The sequence below is a fragment of the Equus asinus genome, chromosome 18 (genome assembly GCF_041296235.1).
Source record: "Equus asinus isolate D_3611 breed Donkey chromosome 18, EquAss-T2T_v2, whole genome shotgun sequence".
NCBI lineage: Eukaryota > Metazoa > Chordata > Mammalia > Perissodactyla > Equidae > Equus > Equus asinus.
In genome coordinates this window covers 39,173,700-39,188,190 of record NC_091807.1, presented here as the reverse complement: position 1 = coordinate 39,188,190, position 14,491 = coordinate 39,173,700, and the positions used below count along the sequence as shown (strand labels likewise).

Sequence of the window (14,491 nt, the reverse complement as noted above, 5' to 3'; positions counted from 1 at the left end):
ATGGTATGATAGCTATTAACTTGATAAGAAGCTGCCAGCGATTTCCCAAAGTGCCTGCCCCAGTTACGTTCCCACCCAGCGTGTGAGCGTTCCGGTTGCTCCGCATCCTCCCCAGCACTGGTGGTGTCGGTCTTCTAAATGTTAGCCATTCTGATAGGTGGTAGTGGTGTGTTACTGTGATTTTATTTTGCATTATCCTGTGACTAGTGACCTTTCACATCTTTTTATGTGCTTATTGGCCTTTCTACTTTTCAACTTTATTTAAATCTTTGCCCATATTTAACTGGGTTTTTGAATTCCTATTAGTGAGTTGTAGGAGTTCTTTATATATTCTGCATATGTTTCTTTGTCACATGTGTGTATGTATACATAATAAATATGTTCGTGTGTGCACCCATAGTGTATACATATACATACACCTGTGTATGAAGTAGATAAATGGACACATGCACACACACACATATATATGTCTGTATGTATGCATGCGCACACACACACGGAATATGGCCCATCTGTGGCTTGCCTTTCACTTGAAGAGTGAAGTTGAAGATTTTAATTTTTATGAAGTCCACCTTATCATTTTCTCTTTTATGGTTAGTGCTTCTTGTTATTGCTTCATTGATCTCCTCCATCAATGTCGGGGATATCCCCTATGGCCCTCTCTGGAAGTTTTGTACGTCTAGCTTCTATGTCTAAATCTACGATCCCCTTTGGGGTCATTTTTGCCTATGATTTGGGATAGCAGCTGCGGTTTATTTTTTCTCTGTAGATGTCCAGTTGTTCCAGCACCATTTATTGAAAAGATCGTCCTTTGCCCCCATTGAATTAATTTGGCACATTTGTCAGAAATCAAGTCACATAAATGTAAGGGCCTACCCCTGGACCCTGTTCTGTTCTGTTGATGTTTATGTCTATCTGCTGGCTATGCCACACTGTTGATTATTTTTCTTATTATATTAAGTCTTGATGAAATTGGGTAATATAAGTCTTCCAATTTTGTTCTTCTTTCTCTAAATTAATTTTGCTTTTCTAGGTCCTTTGCATTTCCGTAGAAATTTTAGACTCGGCTCGTCAATTTCTACAAATTGTATTGAACCTACATATTTGTGTAGAATTGGTATTATTTCTTCCTTAAATGTTTAATGGAATTCATCAGTGAAGGCATTTGGAGCTGGAATCACTCTGTGGGAAGATTTTAAGTTACAAATTCAATTTCTTTAAGAAACTTAGAGCTATGCAGATTCCCTAAGTCATCTGGGTGAGATTTAACTTTGTGTCTTTCAAGGCGTCCATCCATTCCATTGGAGTTGTTGGCTTTGTTTCTCTGACATTCACCACATTCTCTTAGTAGCATTTGTAGTAGTGTCTGTAGCATCTGTAGTAATGTCTTCTGTTTCACCGAGACTCATTTTATTTCCAGTGTGTGGCTCATCCTGGTGGAAGCTCCGTCTGCCCTGGAGAAGAGTGTGCATTCCCATTGTCAAGTGGCCTATTCTACAAACATCATTCAGGTTATGTTGGGCGACACTGTCTTTTCTGTGATCTTTTCCTCTTCATTCCTGAGAAAGGAGTGCTGAGATCACTGGTTATACTTGTGGATTTGTCTGTCTCATCCATTATCTCAGTTTCATCTTCACGTAGTCTGAAACTCTCTCTTATCAGGCACACACATTTTTAGGATTGCTAAGTCTTGAGGAATTGACCGTTTTATCATTGTGAACTGTCCCTCATTGTCTGTTAGTCTTCCGTGTCTGAAGTCTCCTTTGATATTAACATAGCCTTTCTAGCTTTCTTGTGGGCAGTGCTTGCATGGCATATCTTTCACCCTTTTCACACCGTTAGCCTGTTGTACATGTAAGGTGGGTTCCTTGTAGATGGCATGTAGTTGGATCTTGGAGTTTCATCCAGTCCAGCCATCTCTGCTTTTTAATGGTGTTTGTCCATTTAACATCTAACGTGCTTAACGACACGGTTGAGATTGGTCTGCCATCTTGTTCCTCCTTATTCCCAATTTGTCTCTCTCTTCTTTGTTCCTTGTCCTCTTTGCATGTCTTCTTCTGGGTTGACTGTGTTTGAATTACTCCGTTTTGTCCCCAGGTAGAGGGGGGTGTGGCACACATCCCCTCTGTCCACTTCCCACTGGACACGCGGCCACACGTCACATCAGAGAGGCAGTGGGCTTCAATGAGGCTACTCACTTTTACCGTATTTTGTAGAGCAGTGTTCATATAAGATTTATTTTTATGATAACAACAACAATAACAACAAAAGTTTAAAAACCACGAACTAACACAACAGCGTAACTGATGGATGTGGCAATGAAGACTTAGTGAGGATGGGTGAGTTCGTGTTTCCATAAGCTCCAAGCCTGGCACAAAGGCCCGGCCATTCCCGCCTGTAGGACTTCACTCGTTCACGGGGCCGAGCTGGTCAGCTGTGCATGATGCAGCGACCCCCTGGCCTAGCTCTGCAGCCTGGCTGGGCTGGGACACTCCAGCGACTTTCTTCCTCCTGCCACACAGATAACAGCGGCACGTGCCCCAGGCTCTCCGAGGACCAGCGAGGGCAGGCATGGGCGGAACGTGGAGCAGGCAACGCCAGGCAACGTGAGCTGCTATTGTTAGTCATTATGAAGCTTTTCCCTGACGTTTGCAGCCTGGCTGTGTATTAGCTCCTGCCAGGCAGGGATGGCATGGCCCGGGTCCTCGGGCTGGGGGTTGGCGTTTCAGCCTGGGGTCAGCTGAGCCTGGCTCCCAGCCCTGCTCTCTGGATGCACCTGCTGTCCGTCTCCTCCGACTGGGCAATCAGAAGACCCCAAAGAGCAAGTAGGGGAAAGAGGGGACTCTGGAGTCAGGCCAGCTGTCTAAATGGGCACAGGGGCAGCCTTCCCTATGCATGGGCCACTCTCGCCTCCAAGAGGCAGAGGCTCCCGTGGGCATGCCAGGGCCAGCCAGGGTCTCCCTGTCAGAGTCAGCCCTGGCCCTGGGCCCCTTCTGACAGCGAGCTGGCTCAAAGGCTCCGCTTTCGAGTGGGACTCCCCTGGTGGAGATTGATAGCTGGATGGCGGGGATAGGGGCCAAGCTGGAAGGGCCCGGAGCCCAGCTGCCCACCATCCGGGAGCCCTCTAGACACCTGGGGCCACTGGGGGTTCTGCCCACCCTCTCCCGTGCCGGGAGTTGCAGGCAGGCTGCACTGTGGCATTCTGGGCTGGTGCATTTAAGACATTTAATGGGCGAGTTCCCTCTCCACATGGGGTATAATTAATTTTCCTGAAATAGGCATGACAGCCTGGTCCTCTTTGCCTGTCTGAGTCAGGCGCTGATTATTGCCTCTCACGGGCACGGCGTGCAGCGGCCACCGGGAGCTCAGAGCGCCCGCGGCTCCCCACCCTGCTGAGCGGGTGCAGGAGAGAGGTCAGGGGAGGCCATGGGGCCTCTTGTGGCAGGTCACTTGGGCTGGTGGCCAGTGCGGGTGGGGGCAGTAAGCTTGGATGCGGCCGTGGAGCTGCCCTCTGTGAACAGAGAGCAAAGCCGGGTCCTGAAGGGGGAAGGGGACACTCCCCTGCACGTATGCCAGCAATGGAGGCAGGAGAAAGACCCCCGGGACCCGGTGACGTCAGGGCTGGTCACCACCTTGGGCTAACCACGGTCAGTAGTGCGTAGTCAGAGCAGCATGCAAGGAGGGGTGCAGGCAGAGCTGGCATTCGAGACCCCTGTGCCGAGGTGTTGGGGGGTCACCTCTCCCCTCTCCTGGGCCCTTGGTGGCAGCTGGCCCCGAGCAGCGCCTGCAGAGGGCTCGGGCCTGCCTGGGAGGGAGTGGCCATCCTGGCACAGGGATGGGTGCCGGCATGGAGGGTGGGTATGCCATGTCTCCAGCTGTGGGAGATGTTGGGCTCGGGCCCCTTCGGAGCAGGGCGGCCCTCTCCAAGGGAGCCCAGGGAGCCTGGTTTTCCCTCCCTCCATTCCTGGGCTCCTCCTCCGAGCTCAGAGGCCTGGAGCCTCATCCACTGGGGAGGCTGGAGGCAAAGAGACCTTGTCCCCACAGGGTCACAGATGGGGACACTGAGGTCTCAAGGGTTAACCTTGGAGCGCACAAAGCTGACGTCCTGTGGCTGCGCTGGAGCCACAGGCCTGGCAGCTGGCAGGAGGGTCCAGGCAGAGCGTGGGACCCCTGCCCATCTTCCTTCCCTCTGCTGGGGGACCGAGGTTCTGTGGCCGGATAACAGCCCGCCCCGAGGGCTCGCTCAGCCCTGGTCCTCTACGCAAGCTCTCTGGTTGTCTCCCGGTCAGCACACCCCGTGGATGGAGAAACTGAAGGTGACACCCCTTGTCCCAGAACACATTGGCAGTAAATGGTGGTGGGTCATCATACGCCGTGGCCTGACCCCAGAGCCAACTGCAAAGTGAGGGAACTCTTTAAGCCTCCGAGGTAGACCCCCTTTCTCTTTGCCATCACTGCCCTGTGGGGCCCCTCCCCACAGCCGGGAGACCTTGCCTAAGAGCAGTCATGCAGTCAGTGGCCAGAACCCCGGGGGGAAGCGAGTCCCTGCATCTGACGAGATTTCCACGGGCACCTTCTTTGTAAGAAGGAGGGTGTGTGGGCTGCATTGGGTCCCCCAAGATGATGTGTTGAAGTCCCAACCCCGGTGCTTGTGAGTGTGACCTTATCTGGGAGCTGGGTTTTTGCAGATGTCATCAAGTTAAGCTGAGGTCAGCAGGACAGGCCCCAAATCCGATAGGACTGGAGTCCTTGTAAGAAGAGGGAGTTCTGGATACACACGGAGGGGAGAAGGACGCGTGAGGACTGTGAAGGTGGAGGCAGAGAGCGGCTGCCACAAGTCAAGGAGCGCCTGGGGCCTCCAGAAGCTGCAGAGCTGGGAGAGGCAGGAAGGACCCTCCCCTGGAGCCTCTGGAGGGAGTGTGGCCCTGCGACACCTTGAGCTTGGATGTCCAGCCTCCAGAATGTAAGAGAATGAATGTCTGTTGTTTTAAGCGTCCCTGTCTGTGGTATTTGATGCAGCAGCACCAAGACCCTGATACAGAGGCCCAAGCAGGCTAGTTCCTCTCTCTGGAGGATGAAGGACCCACAGCGTCAATTCACAGGGCCTCCTGGGGAGGAACGCCTCCAGTGGGCCGGGCCTGGAGCCCTGATGCCGGTTCTGGTTGTCAGCGGCTCCAGGATACCTCTGATCCCCTGCCCTCTGTGCGCTCCACGACCCATGTTGTCAAGAAGTGTTTTTCCCAGTGGAAGGACTCCATCCTCCTGACAAACGCTTGGGTTTCTGCTTCGAAACAGACACCTGCGCTGTAAGCAGAGGCTTCTTTAGAGAGACGGCAGCCCAGCTGGGGAGACGGAGGCAGAAAACAGAAGGGCAGCCCTCCCTCCCTGGCCGACTACCCCCTCAGGGAAGCCCTGACCTCTCTAAGCCAGGATCTCAGAGGGACGTGAAATTCCTAAGACCCTGTACCGACATGTCCTTTCCTGTGGGAAGGGGTCAAGATGTGCCTGGGCTGTGTGTCTGAAGCGGGACCCAAGCAAGGGGCACTGGGTGCCCCCCTCCTGGAACAAACAACACTTCCCATCCCCGTGGGGCTGCTGGGGAAGCGGAACTGGCTGCCTGTGGGGCCCAGGCTCTATTTATCCCAGAAACGGCTCTGGGGCTTCCCCGGCCTGCGAGGACCACAACCACCCAACAGGGAGGGGCAGCCGGTTCCCAGGGCCCGGGTCTGAGAGGCCCGGGGAGCCCCCAGCTCAGCAGGTCAGGTTAGGCGAGGGCCACTCTGCGGGGTGGAGGGGAGGTGGCCAGGGCCTGGCATGTGGACACTGTAGGGAGGGGAGATGCTCAGAGACTCGGCCATTGAGGGCAGGCCCGGGAAGGCCAGGGTGGAGGTGGAGAGGCTGACAGACGGTCTGCCCCAGCCCAACCACACAAGGGGCCTGGCAAGCAGGAGGGGAGTGGGTGGCTTGTGTTGGGGCCAGCACCATCCCCAGTGGCTACAGCAGGCTGGGGCTGGTGAGCAGGGCCTGAGATGGGGGGCTCAGCACAGCAGCACGCCAGCTGCCAATTCTGGGCCCAGAGCCTCATCCCACCGCCCAGCGGGCAGGGGGTGCAGACTGCCGATGGGTGCTCGTCTTGGTCTTTTCAGATGCAGGGACCGACCAGTGGGGACCCCAGCAGACGCGTTGGGGTGACCTGGGGATGGCGGGGGGAGGGCAGCCTCCTGGTGCAGAAGCTGTGGGAAGGATGCTTGGGAGGGAGCTGCACCACGCTGTCCCTCAGCCTTGCTCCTTGGGCGTGGGACTCCTGCACCCGGGGCCTGGGCGGGGCTGCAAGGGGCAGGTAGTGGTGCTCACAGCAGAGAGTCCTGGGGGCCCAGACAATGGCCATTCTCTGGCCCCGTGTCCCTTCTCCTCTGGGGGCAGGTGGCACCTGTCTCCACTTGTATTTAGGAAGGACACCACTGTCCACAGTTCCCTGCTGCCCCTCGGTGCCAGGCTGGCTCTGAGCCTCACGCACCAGGCCTGGTGCTGCTTCTGCCCTTGGAGAGGGCCCAGCCTGGGCCGGGCAGGTGGCCTCCCATCCTCGGGGGAAGGGGAAACGAAAACTCCAGAGGGAAGTGGTTTGCCCCAAGCGGGCAGAGCAAGTGCAGGATAGAAAGTCACAAGTGCAGGGTGTGTGGAAGACAGTAGTGGGCGCTGGGCGGGTCTTGGTTCTGGAACCTCAGGGGCCCCCTGCCCACTCACAGCCAGAACCCGGGACACACATGGAAACCTCTCAGCTGCCTGGGAGAGCCCGCCGGGCGTCTCAGGGCAGCACTCCATCGCCCATCTTCTCCACCCTTGGCTTCAGGCTCCCCTATGGGGAGGGGCTCCTGCTCCAGAGCAGCCTGCGAAGGCCTGGGGGTGTGGGGCTCAGGTCCCCCGACTCCTGCCCCACGAAGGATGCTCATCTGCAGTTCCCTTGGGATGGGACTTGGGCAGACGTGAGGGAATGAGCCCAGAGAGGTGACAGGCTCTGCTGGCTGAGCAGACCACGTCTGCCGGGGGCCTCGGTGGGCCGTCGGCTCTCAGGAGGCAGCCCTGCGGCACAGTCGTCATCATTGCTCCATGAGGAAAGCCTTCTTCTGAGTCTTCCCCACGCTCAGGGCAGCTGGAGACACCTCTCCAGAGGTGCCAGGGGCTGTGGACCCGGGCCACAGGTCGGGGACAGCAGGAGAGTCCCCAGGAAAGGACTGTGGTGAGCCAGTGGGGAAACTGAGGCAGAGGGAGCAGGAGCAGCAGCTGCAGAGTCACCAGGTTGGGCAGAGATGGCGCCTGTGTCCTGCTGGTGGGTGATAAATCCAGCGCTGGGTGTAGTCAGCAGGTGCCCCAGCCCAGCGAGCGAGCAGGGAGCAGAGCAAATGCCCGTGCCCTCAGGCGAGGTGCTGCCTGTCACACGCGGTCACTCACCCTCATGCCCGCTTGGTGGGACAGGTGTCTCCAGTGCCCGGATGAGGACGCTAAGCCCCGAGGCTGGGGCTGCAGAAAGCAAAGAAGAGCATTGGGCACAGGGCTGTGTCTGCGCCCCTAAGCTCGCCATGCGCCTCAATTCCCCCTGCTTCACCCCGAGTGGGAGGCACATCCTCCAGCCGCCTTCTCCGAGGAGGCCAGGGGACAGGAAGGGGGTGGCCGGGAGGCTGGACGGGGTTTAACCCGAAACAGACTGCTCCCGTGATGGATGTGTTTGCACACATCTGCACGCGGACCCAGGCGCATGCAGGGGCAGGAACTTGGCTTCCTGGTTGCTCTGACTTGGTCACCACAACAGACTTGAAAAGCAGATATTCCGTCCCCAAGCTGCGGAGGAGGAAGCTGAGGTCGGAGGGACTCAGTGACTCAGACCCCATCCAGCCCGTCAGGTGGTGCCGGCCCCTGTGACTCCAGATCAGGTGCCTGAGCCCAGGGACAGCGCTGTTGACCAACAGGGCCAGGGGGGCAAGCCCCTGGCAGGAGAAGGGAGTGTCATGTTGGTCAGTGAGACTGCAGGGGGAGAAGTGACCACAAGGGAGAGGTGACCACAGAGGAGAGGTGACCACAGAGGGAGAGGTGGCCTCAGGAGAGAAGTGACCATGGGAAGAGAAGTGACCACATGGGGAGAGGTGACCTCAGAGGGAGAGGTGACCTCAGGGGAAGAGGTGACCACACGGGGGAGAGGTGACTACAGGGGGAGAGGTGACTACATGGGGAGAGGTGACCTCGAGGGAGAGGTGACCACGTGGGAGCAACCCCCACCCTGCAGTGCAGGATGGGGCGGAGGAGCTGCCCCCCATGCCGTGTGTGGTGAGGGCTGTGGACAGCAGGCCTCTGTCTCTCCAGGCCTGTGGGCTGGCCTGGGCTGACCGGTGCCTGCAGCCCAGCATCCTCAGGGCCTCAGGCCCCTCTGCCCCTAGCGGGGCTTCTGCTCCCTCGGCCCTGCCCATGCCCCGCCGTTCAGCCACCTGTGGCCCAAGGGCTCTGGGAGGCTCATGAGAGCCAAGCTGATGTCCCCCGTGCCAGCTGCCAACCAGGCAGGACCGTGCAGGGAGCTGAGCTGGCACGTGCGAGCACTGCCTGCAAGTGCAGGCACGTGTGCATGTGTGTATGCGTGCACGTGTCCCTGAGTCTGAGACCTCTGTTGTCACGGGGAAAATTCCACACGGTCACAACCATGCCAGATGCCTTGGAGGAGGCAGGGGACCGTGCGGGATCGAGGTGCTGTGTCCCGCGTGCCCCGAGGGGCTAGACGGAGGCAGCCACCGACCAAGGCCAGCGCCCTCTGCTCCAGAAACCAGATCGACGCAGACCTCCTCCTTCCAGGGCCACCGGAATCCCGTGCGTCCAGACAGAAGGAAATGCACGTTTACTGCAAACCGAGCTGCCCCGCCTCAGTTTATCGTCAAATATTGTGACAAAAACCTGCTCCCAAGAGGGCCCTGGCGGGGAGAGCCTGGGCCGGCCGGGCTGGGCAGAGCCAGCCAGTGTGTGCCTGCTTGGCTCGGATGCCTGTAAGTCTCAGACCGAGGGCGAGCGCTGGGATTTCCAGCCCCTCCCCGCCCCCGTCCTGTGGGCCCGGCCTTGAGCCACAGGCCACCAGCTCTCTGGCCTCGGGGCCGCGCTGAGTCACTGGCTTGCTGGGCGTGAGCTCGGCGGCTTCTCTGCACCCACGTTGCTCTGAGTTATTGCATAAACTCGGGTCCTCTGCAGGTGGCATTTCATCCTTGACTTTGACACATGGGTGACTTTTTCTTTGCTCCTTTGGGGGCACAGACTCAGAGCCCAGTGCAGAGACCCCGCAGCCTCAACTCTGAATTCCCTGGGACAGTCCGCCTGTCAGGTCCCTCCTGGGAGTTGGAGGCTGTGGCCCCTGGCCCCTGGAGGCTCGGCCTGCCAGGAGGCCCCTCTGCTGGTCTCTGCAGGATCGTCTCGGCCTCCTGGGGCTGCCGTGGTGGAGGTGCCCATCCTTCCCCTTGGCTCCTGCTCAGGGAAGTCCCCACCCTGCCCAGGAGGGCTGGGAATCCTCCAGAACGGCTCCTGCAGGAATTTGCTGTGCTCAGTGGTCAGGTCCAGCTTCCAGGCCTATCCAAGCACAGCTCTGAGGAGACATAGACACTATAGTCTAAATCAGACAATAACTCGGGAATCCTGGCTGCCGGCCTTCTCTCCTGAGGGTCTGACCCAGTGGGGGTGGGTTGAGGGTGTGAGGGAGGCGCCCCGCTGGGCAAACGCTTTCAGAGGGACCCATCCAGGTATCAGAGCCCCTGTAAAGCTTCCTTCCTCACCCTGCCTGCTCTCTGCTCAGGAAACCTGGGAGACCGTGCTCTCCGTGACCTTGGGTTGAGGACATCAGGCATCGCATCCACCCCAAGCTGAAGGCCAGCGTGGCTTTCAGAGTTGTGACAAGCTCCCTGCCCGCCTCTGTCCCTCCGGGAACCCTCTGCAGCTCCCCTGGAGCTCTAAGGCTGGGCCTTCCCCCATCTCAGGTCACAAACCAGCCCCAGAAACAGGGCAGGGTGGTAGAGGCGCAGGGTCTGGGGTTCCAGGCTGGAGGCTGGGGGTGCTGCCCAGAGAGCCTTGATGGGCCCCATGGATCAAGGCGTGGGCAGGGAGACGGAGGGGGGAAGAAGAGGAAAGAGAGATCCATCCTGTGGTCAAAAGGGGGAAGAGGGTTGGGAAGAGGAAGGCATGGCACGTTTACTGCAAGCCGAGCTGCCCTGCCTCAGTTTATCTGCTGAGCCGTCAGCGGGCCGGAGGGATGCAGGGATTGCAGGAAGAGGCGTGTGGTCCGTGGATCCCACCAGGCTGCTGGAGGAAGACGCAGCAAGGATTTATCTGCAGGTTACGTTCGGTTGCTCTGTGTGACCCCGAGTGTTTAATTGCTTCGCTGCTCCAGGACGGAAAGAGGCGGTGCTGCCCACACAATGCCCGCCTCACGGCTTTGCGACACCCGGCCTCACCCCCCACTCCCTGCCCTACGCAGCCCTTCATGGCCCTCTCGAGTCGTATGTAGTCCCTGCCCCCATCCTCACTGATGTTCATGCGGTTCCCTTGCCTAGGATGCTCTGAGGGCCTTTGCCTGGGTAGCTGCAGGTGTCCTTAGAGACCCCGCCCTGCCCTTCTCCTGGTTTCCATAGTGCCTCTGCACACCCCTGCCTGAATGCCTAGTACATTAACCTCGCCTTCCTGCATCAGTGTTGGTCTTTCTGTATTAGTTAGAACTCTCTTGGCTCAGAATTCCCATTCAAATGAACATAAACAGGAAGACAATTTATTGGCTTATATTAACCATATCACCCAGAAGCAGCTTCAGGCGTGGGTGGATCAAGGAGCCCAAATGTTGGCCTCAAGGTTCTACCTCACCCTCCATGTCTTAGTTCTGCTTGTCTTTGACCTTATTCTGTGCGTCAACTCGCTGCCCACGGGCTGGAGGTAGACTTTGGCAATCCCATTTACTCCTACCAAATTAGCAGCCCCAGTGGGAAGAGGCTGATTTTCTGGTCACTCTACAGACAAGTCCCAGAAAGAGTTCTTGCAGTGCGGCTTGGGTCACGTGAGCATCCCAGAACCAACCACTGTGGCTGTTGGATGGGGTGTGCGTCATCCTTGTACTGGTTAGGGTCAGCCCCATGGAAAAGAGAGATGTGCTGCCCGGCACAGGGGAGGGAGGCTGGGCAGCGTCCACGCCTCCCTAGCAGAATGGAGGAGCTCTTGGTAGGAGCGTTGTGCATCCTGGGCGTCTCTGTACCCCCAGCCCCTCGCACGATGCCTGGCACATAGGTGAGTACAGTCTTTCCTGAGTGGCCACCCCTCTCTTAGGGGTTCCTTGGCCAGAGGGAGTGGCATGCGTGGGCTCTGGGGAAATTATGAGGTGACAAAGGTCATCTCTGGGAGGCCTCCCAGCCGCCCACGTCTTCCTCCTCTGGTGGTCTCAAGCTGAAGGACTAAACTCCGCAGTAGAATTGACCAGAGGAAGAGGTGGGCAGGCTTTCCTTCCCCTTGATGCCCTTCTCACAGTTATCACATGGCTCAACCCAACTCAAAACCCATGAGCTGCAAAATTCACTTTGGGGACAGTGAGATGGGCAAATGTGAAACGGGTGCTGGACAGTGGCTGCCATGATCACCCTGGGCAGGACTCCCAGTGCCAGCCTTGGCAGAGAAGCAGAACCTTGAGGTCGTCACTTGGGGTTCTGGATCCAGCCATGCCTGAAGCTGCCCTGGGTGATGCAGGATGTAAGCCAATAAATTCTCTTTTTAATTTAAGTTCATCTGAATTGATGTCCCAAATTATCACATCCCCGAATCTGGAAGAAAGGGGCTCGATCTTTGTGAGAATGTGAATTAAGTATTCCGCTGCCTGTACTGATGTTAGTAGGACCACCCTGCTCCCAGGGGTGGGTAGTGACGTCAAATGGATTTGGGTCCCTGTGAGTGGTGTGTTGCCTTGGCCTCTCCCCATTGGGCTGGCTGCTTCCAAGGCCCTCCTTTCCCAGGGGCCAAGAGAGGCCTTCCTGCTGTGCAGACACTACTGAGCCCGCAGTGGGAGGTACGATCAGGGATCCCAAAGACACCCCGGGTCGGAGTCACCATTCATCGCAGCAAACAGTGAAATCTCAGGATGGGTGTCCGCACAGGCGTCCTAGCTCACTTCGTCTCTCGGCGTTTCTCTTTCTAACTCCCTTCTTCTCTCATCCTCTCTTTTTATTTACCAGGCTGAACACCAGCTCCTTAAAATGCAGACAAATGCATTCACAGTCACGGTTGCTCTGAAAATGCTGCAGGTGATGGATGCTCCTGCAGGAGAAGCAGAGAAGCCAGCTCCGTGTGTGTTCTTTCTCTGTCCGCGATGGACTGCAGAGCCTCAACGTGGTGTGAACACAAAACTGCACTATTTCAGCCGATGGCGGCTTCTGGCCACGCTCTGTGAGCCGCCTCCCTGGCCCGTGAGCCCTTGCACAGATGCCACGCACACCTGGTCCACTTGGGTTAGCCAGGTGCGGTCCATCCGTCTCACACACTCCTCTCACGCCCTGCTCATGCTTCCCTCCCTCCTGGCATCTCACGGGGCTTGGGGTGGGCACACGGGCGTGCTTCCTTTCCCCGGGGCCCCTCCATCCGCGGGGCTGGCTCCTCCCGGGAGCCACCAGCTCTGACTCCCCCAGCCCTACACACAGGCTGGGTCGGGGCTGGGGCTGGGTGTCTGCCCTGGTGAGTTCCGCGCACTGAACCCTGCGGGAAGGCTTCCTGCCCTGGGGGGCTCTTAGGATGAGTGTGTGCCTGTGGTGGGGGGAGTGTCGGGGGCCACTGAGTACCGCTGCCGTTTTCAAATTTAGTCACCAATTCCACCAATTCTGGCAAAAATCTCCCTCATAGTCCTGCACTCACTCTATCTGTCATGGCTGGTTGGCAAGAAGGCAGCCAGTGGTGTGCACCTCCTGGTGTTCACGCCCTGCTGGAGTCCCCTCCTATACTGTTTCTGGAGTTGGTCTGTGTGATGGTAAGTGACATCTGAGACTAAGTCACAAAGGACATGGTGGTTTCCACCTTGCTCTCTCTTGGATCACTCACTCTGGGGGAAGCCAGCTGCCATGTTGTGAGGACACTCAAGTAGCCCTATGGAGATGCCCATGTGGCAAGGAACCGAGGCCTCCCGCCAACAGCCCGTGAGGAACCGAGGCCTCCCGCCGACAGCCCGTGAGGAACCGAGGCCTCCCGCCGACAGCCCGTGAGGAACCGAGGCCTCCCGCCGACAGCCGTGTGAATGAGCTCTTTTGAAAGCAGATCCTCTGGCCCCACTCACACCTTCAGATGAAGCAACTCCATCTGACATCGTGGCTGTAACCTCATGAGAAACCCTGAGCTCTTCTCCAATCCCTGAGCCACAGAAACTGTAAGATAAGAAACGTTTGTTGTTTTCAACTGCTGAGATTTGGGGTAATTTGTTACACAGCAATAGATAACTCCACTGCCCTCTGTGTGCGTGTGTGTGTGCGCGTGCACCCTGCTGGCTCTGCTCTTCTGACAACCCTGACTGATCCAGCACGTGTCCACACTGCCCCCCAGGCCTTTCTGCCCACCGTGACTGCAGGGCTCCTAAGGTCAGTCACTGGACAACCCCCCCCAGGTCTAGGAGTCAACACCCCGCCCTGTGCTACCCCCAGGACATCCCCCACCCCTGCCTCGCTTCCTAAGGCCTGTCTACACTTTTGCAAATTGTCCCTTTAGTGAACGCTCCTCAAATGACCCAATTTGAATGCAACATCTGCTTCTTCACAACCCCAACCCCCCTACTCAAGACAACCAACTGCCCTCAGGAGGGACTTCCCCAGCTGGAGGAGTCTGGAAGCAGCTTTCAGCTTTCCTTCAGATTTATCCTCAAGATTTATCCTCAATTTATCCTCAGATTTATCAGCGACCGGCAAGGGCTTTTAATAAAGAAAATGCCATCAGATGCACTCACACTATTTTTTACTTTCTTCTTACTAGGCTCAATCTCCAAAAATAATTATTTGAAGGGGCAATGTGTTAGGAAACGCCGTTCAGTTCAACCATTGCCCACTTTGCCTCTTCTCTGTGTCTGGGTCCGGGAGCGACGCTCCCCCAGGGAGAGAGAGGTCTTGGGGCCGCTGGGGACGGACGGAGGCTCCGTTCCCATGACGTGGAGGGTGGATTCCCCACAGCACTCTGGGAAATTCCCCGGAGGAGGGATTTCCTTACCTCATCCCTGGAATGTTGTTTTCCCTCTGAAGGAAGCCCGGGAAGCGGGAAGCGAGGCTCTTCCTGGTAGGGATTCCCCTCCCATGTCTCATGCGCCTCAACTGCCTGCACATCAGGGCTGGTTGCTATGGAAACAGCCGGAGGCAGCCGGTTCCTGCGGAATCAGGGTGCCCTGGGGCGGGGCTTGAACCTGCCTTTGTTTAAAAGTTTGATACTTTTATCATAAATTTTGCATTACTTTCGATTTTGAAGAGTGTTG

General features: G+C 57.1%; 1 long non-coding RNA gene across 1 annotated transcript; it reads left to right on the top strand.

The window, feature by feature from the left end:
• The first annotated feature begins 1,954 nt into the window (after window positions 1-1,954).
• LOC139040998 (uncharacterized) lies at window positions 1,955-13,964 on the top strand. Its single transcript, XR_011495429.1, has 2 exons — window positions 1,955-10,353; window positions 12,228-13,964. It is a non-coding gene; the product is annotated as an uncharacterized lncRNA (long non-coding RNA).
• The last annotated feature ends 527 nt before the right edge of the window (window positions 13,965-14,491 follow it).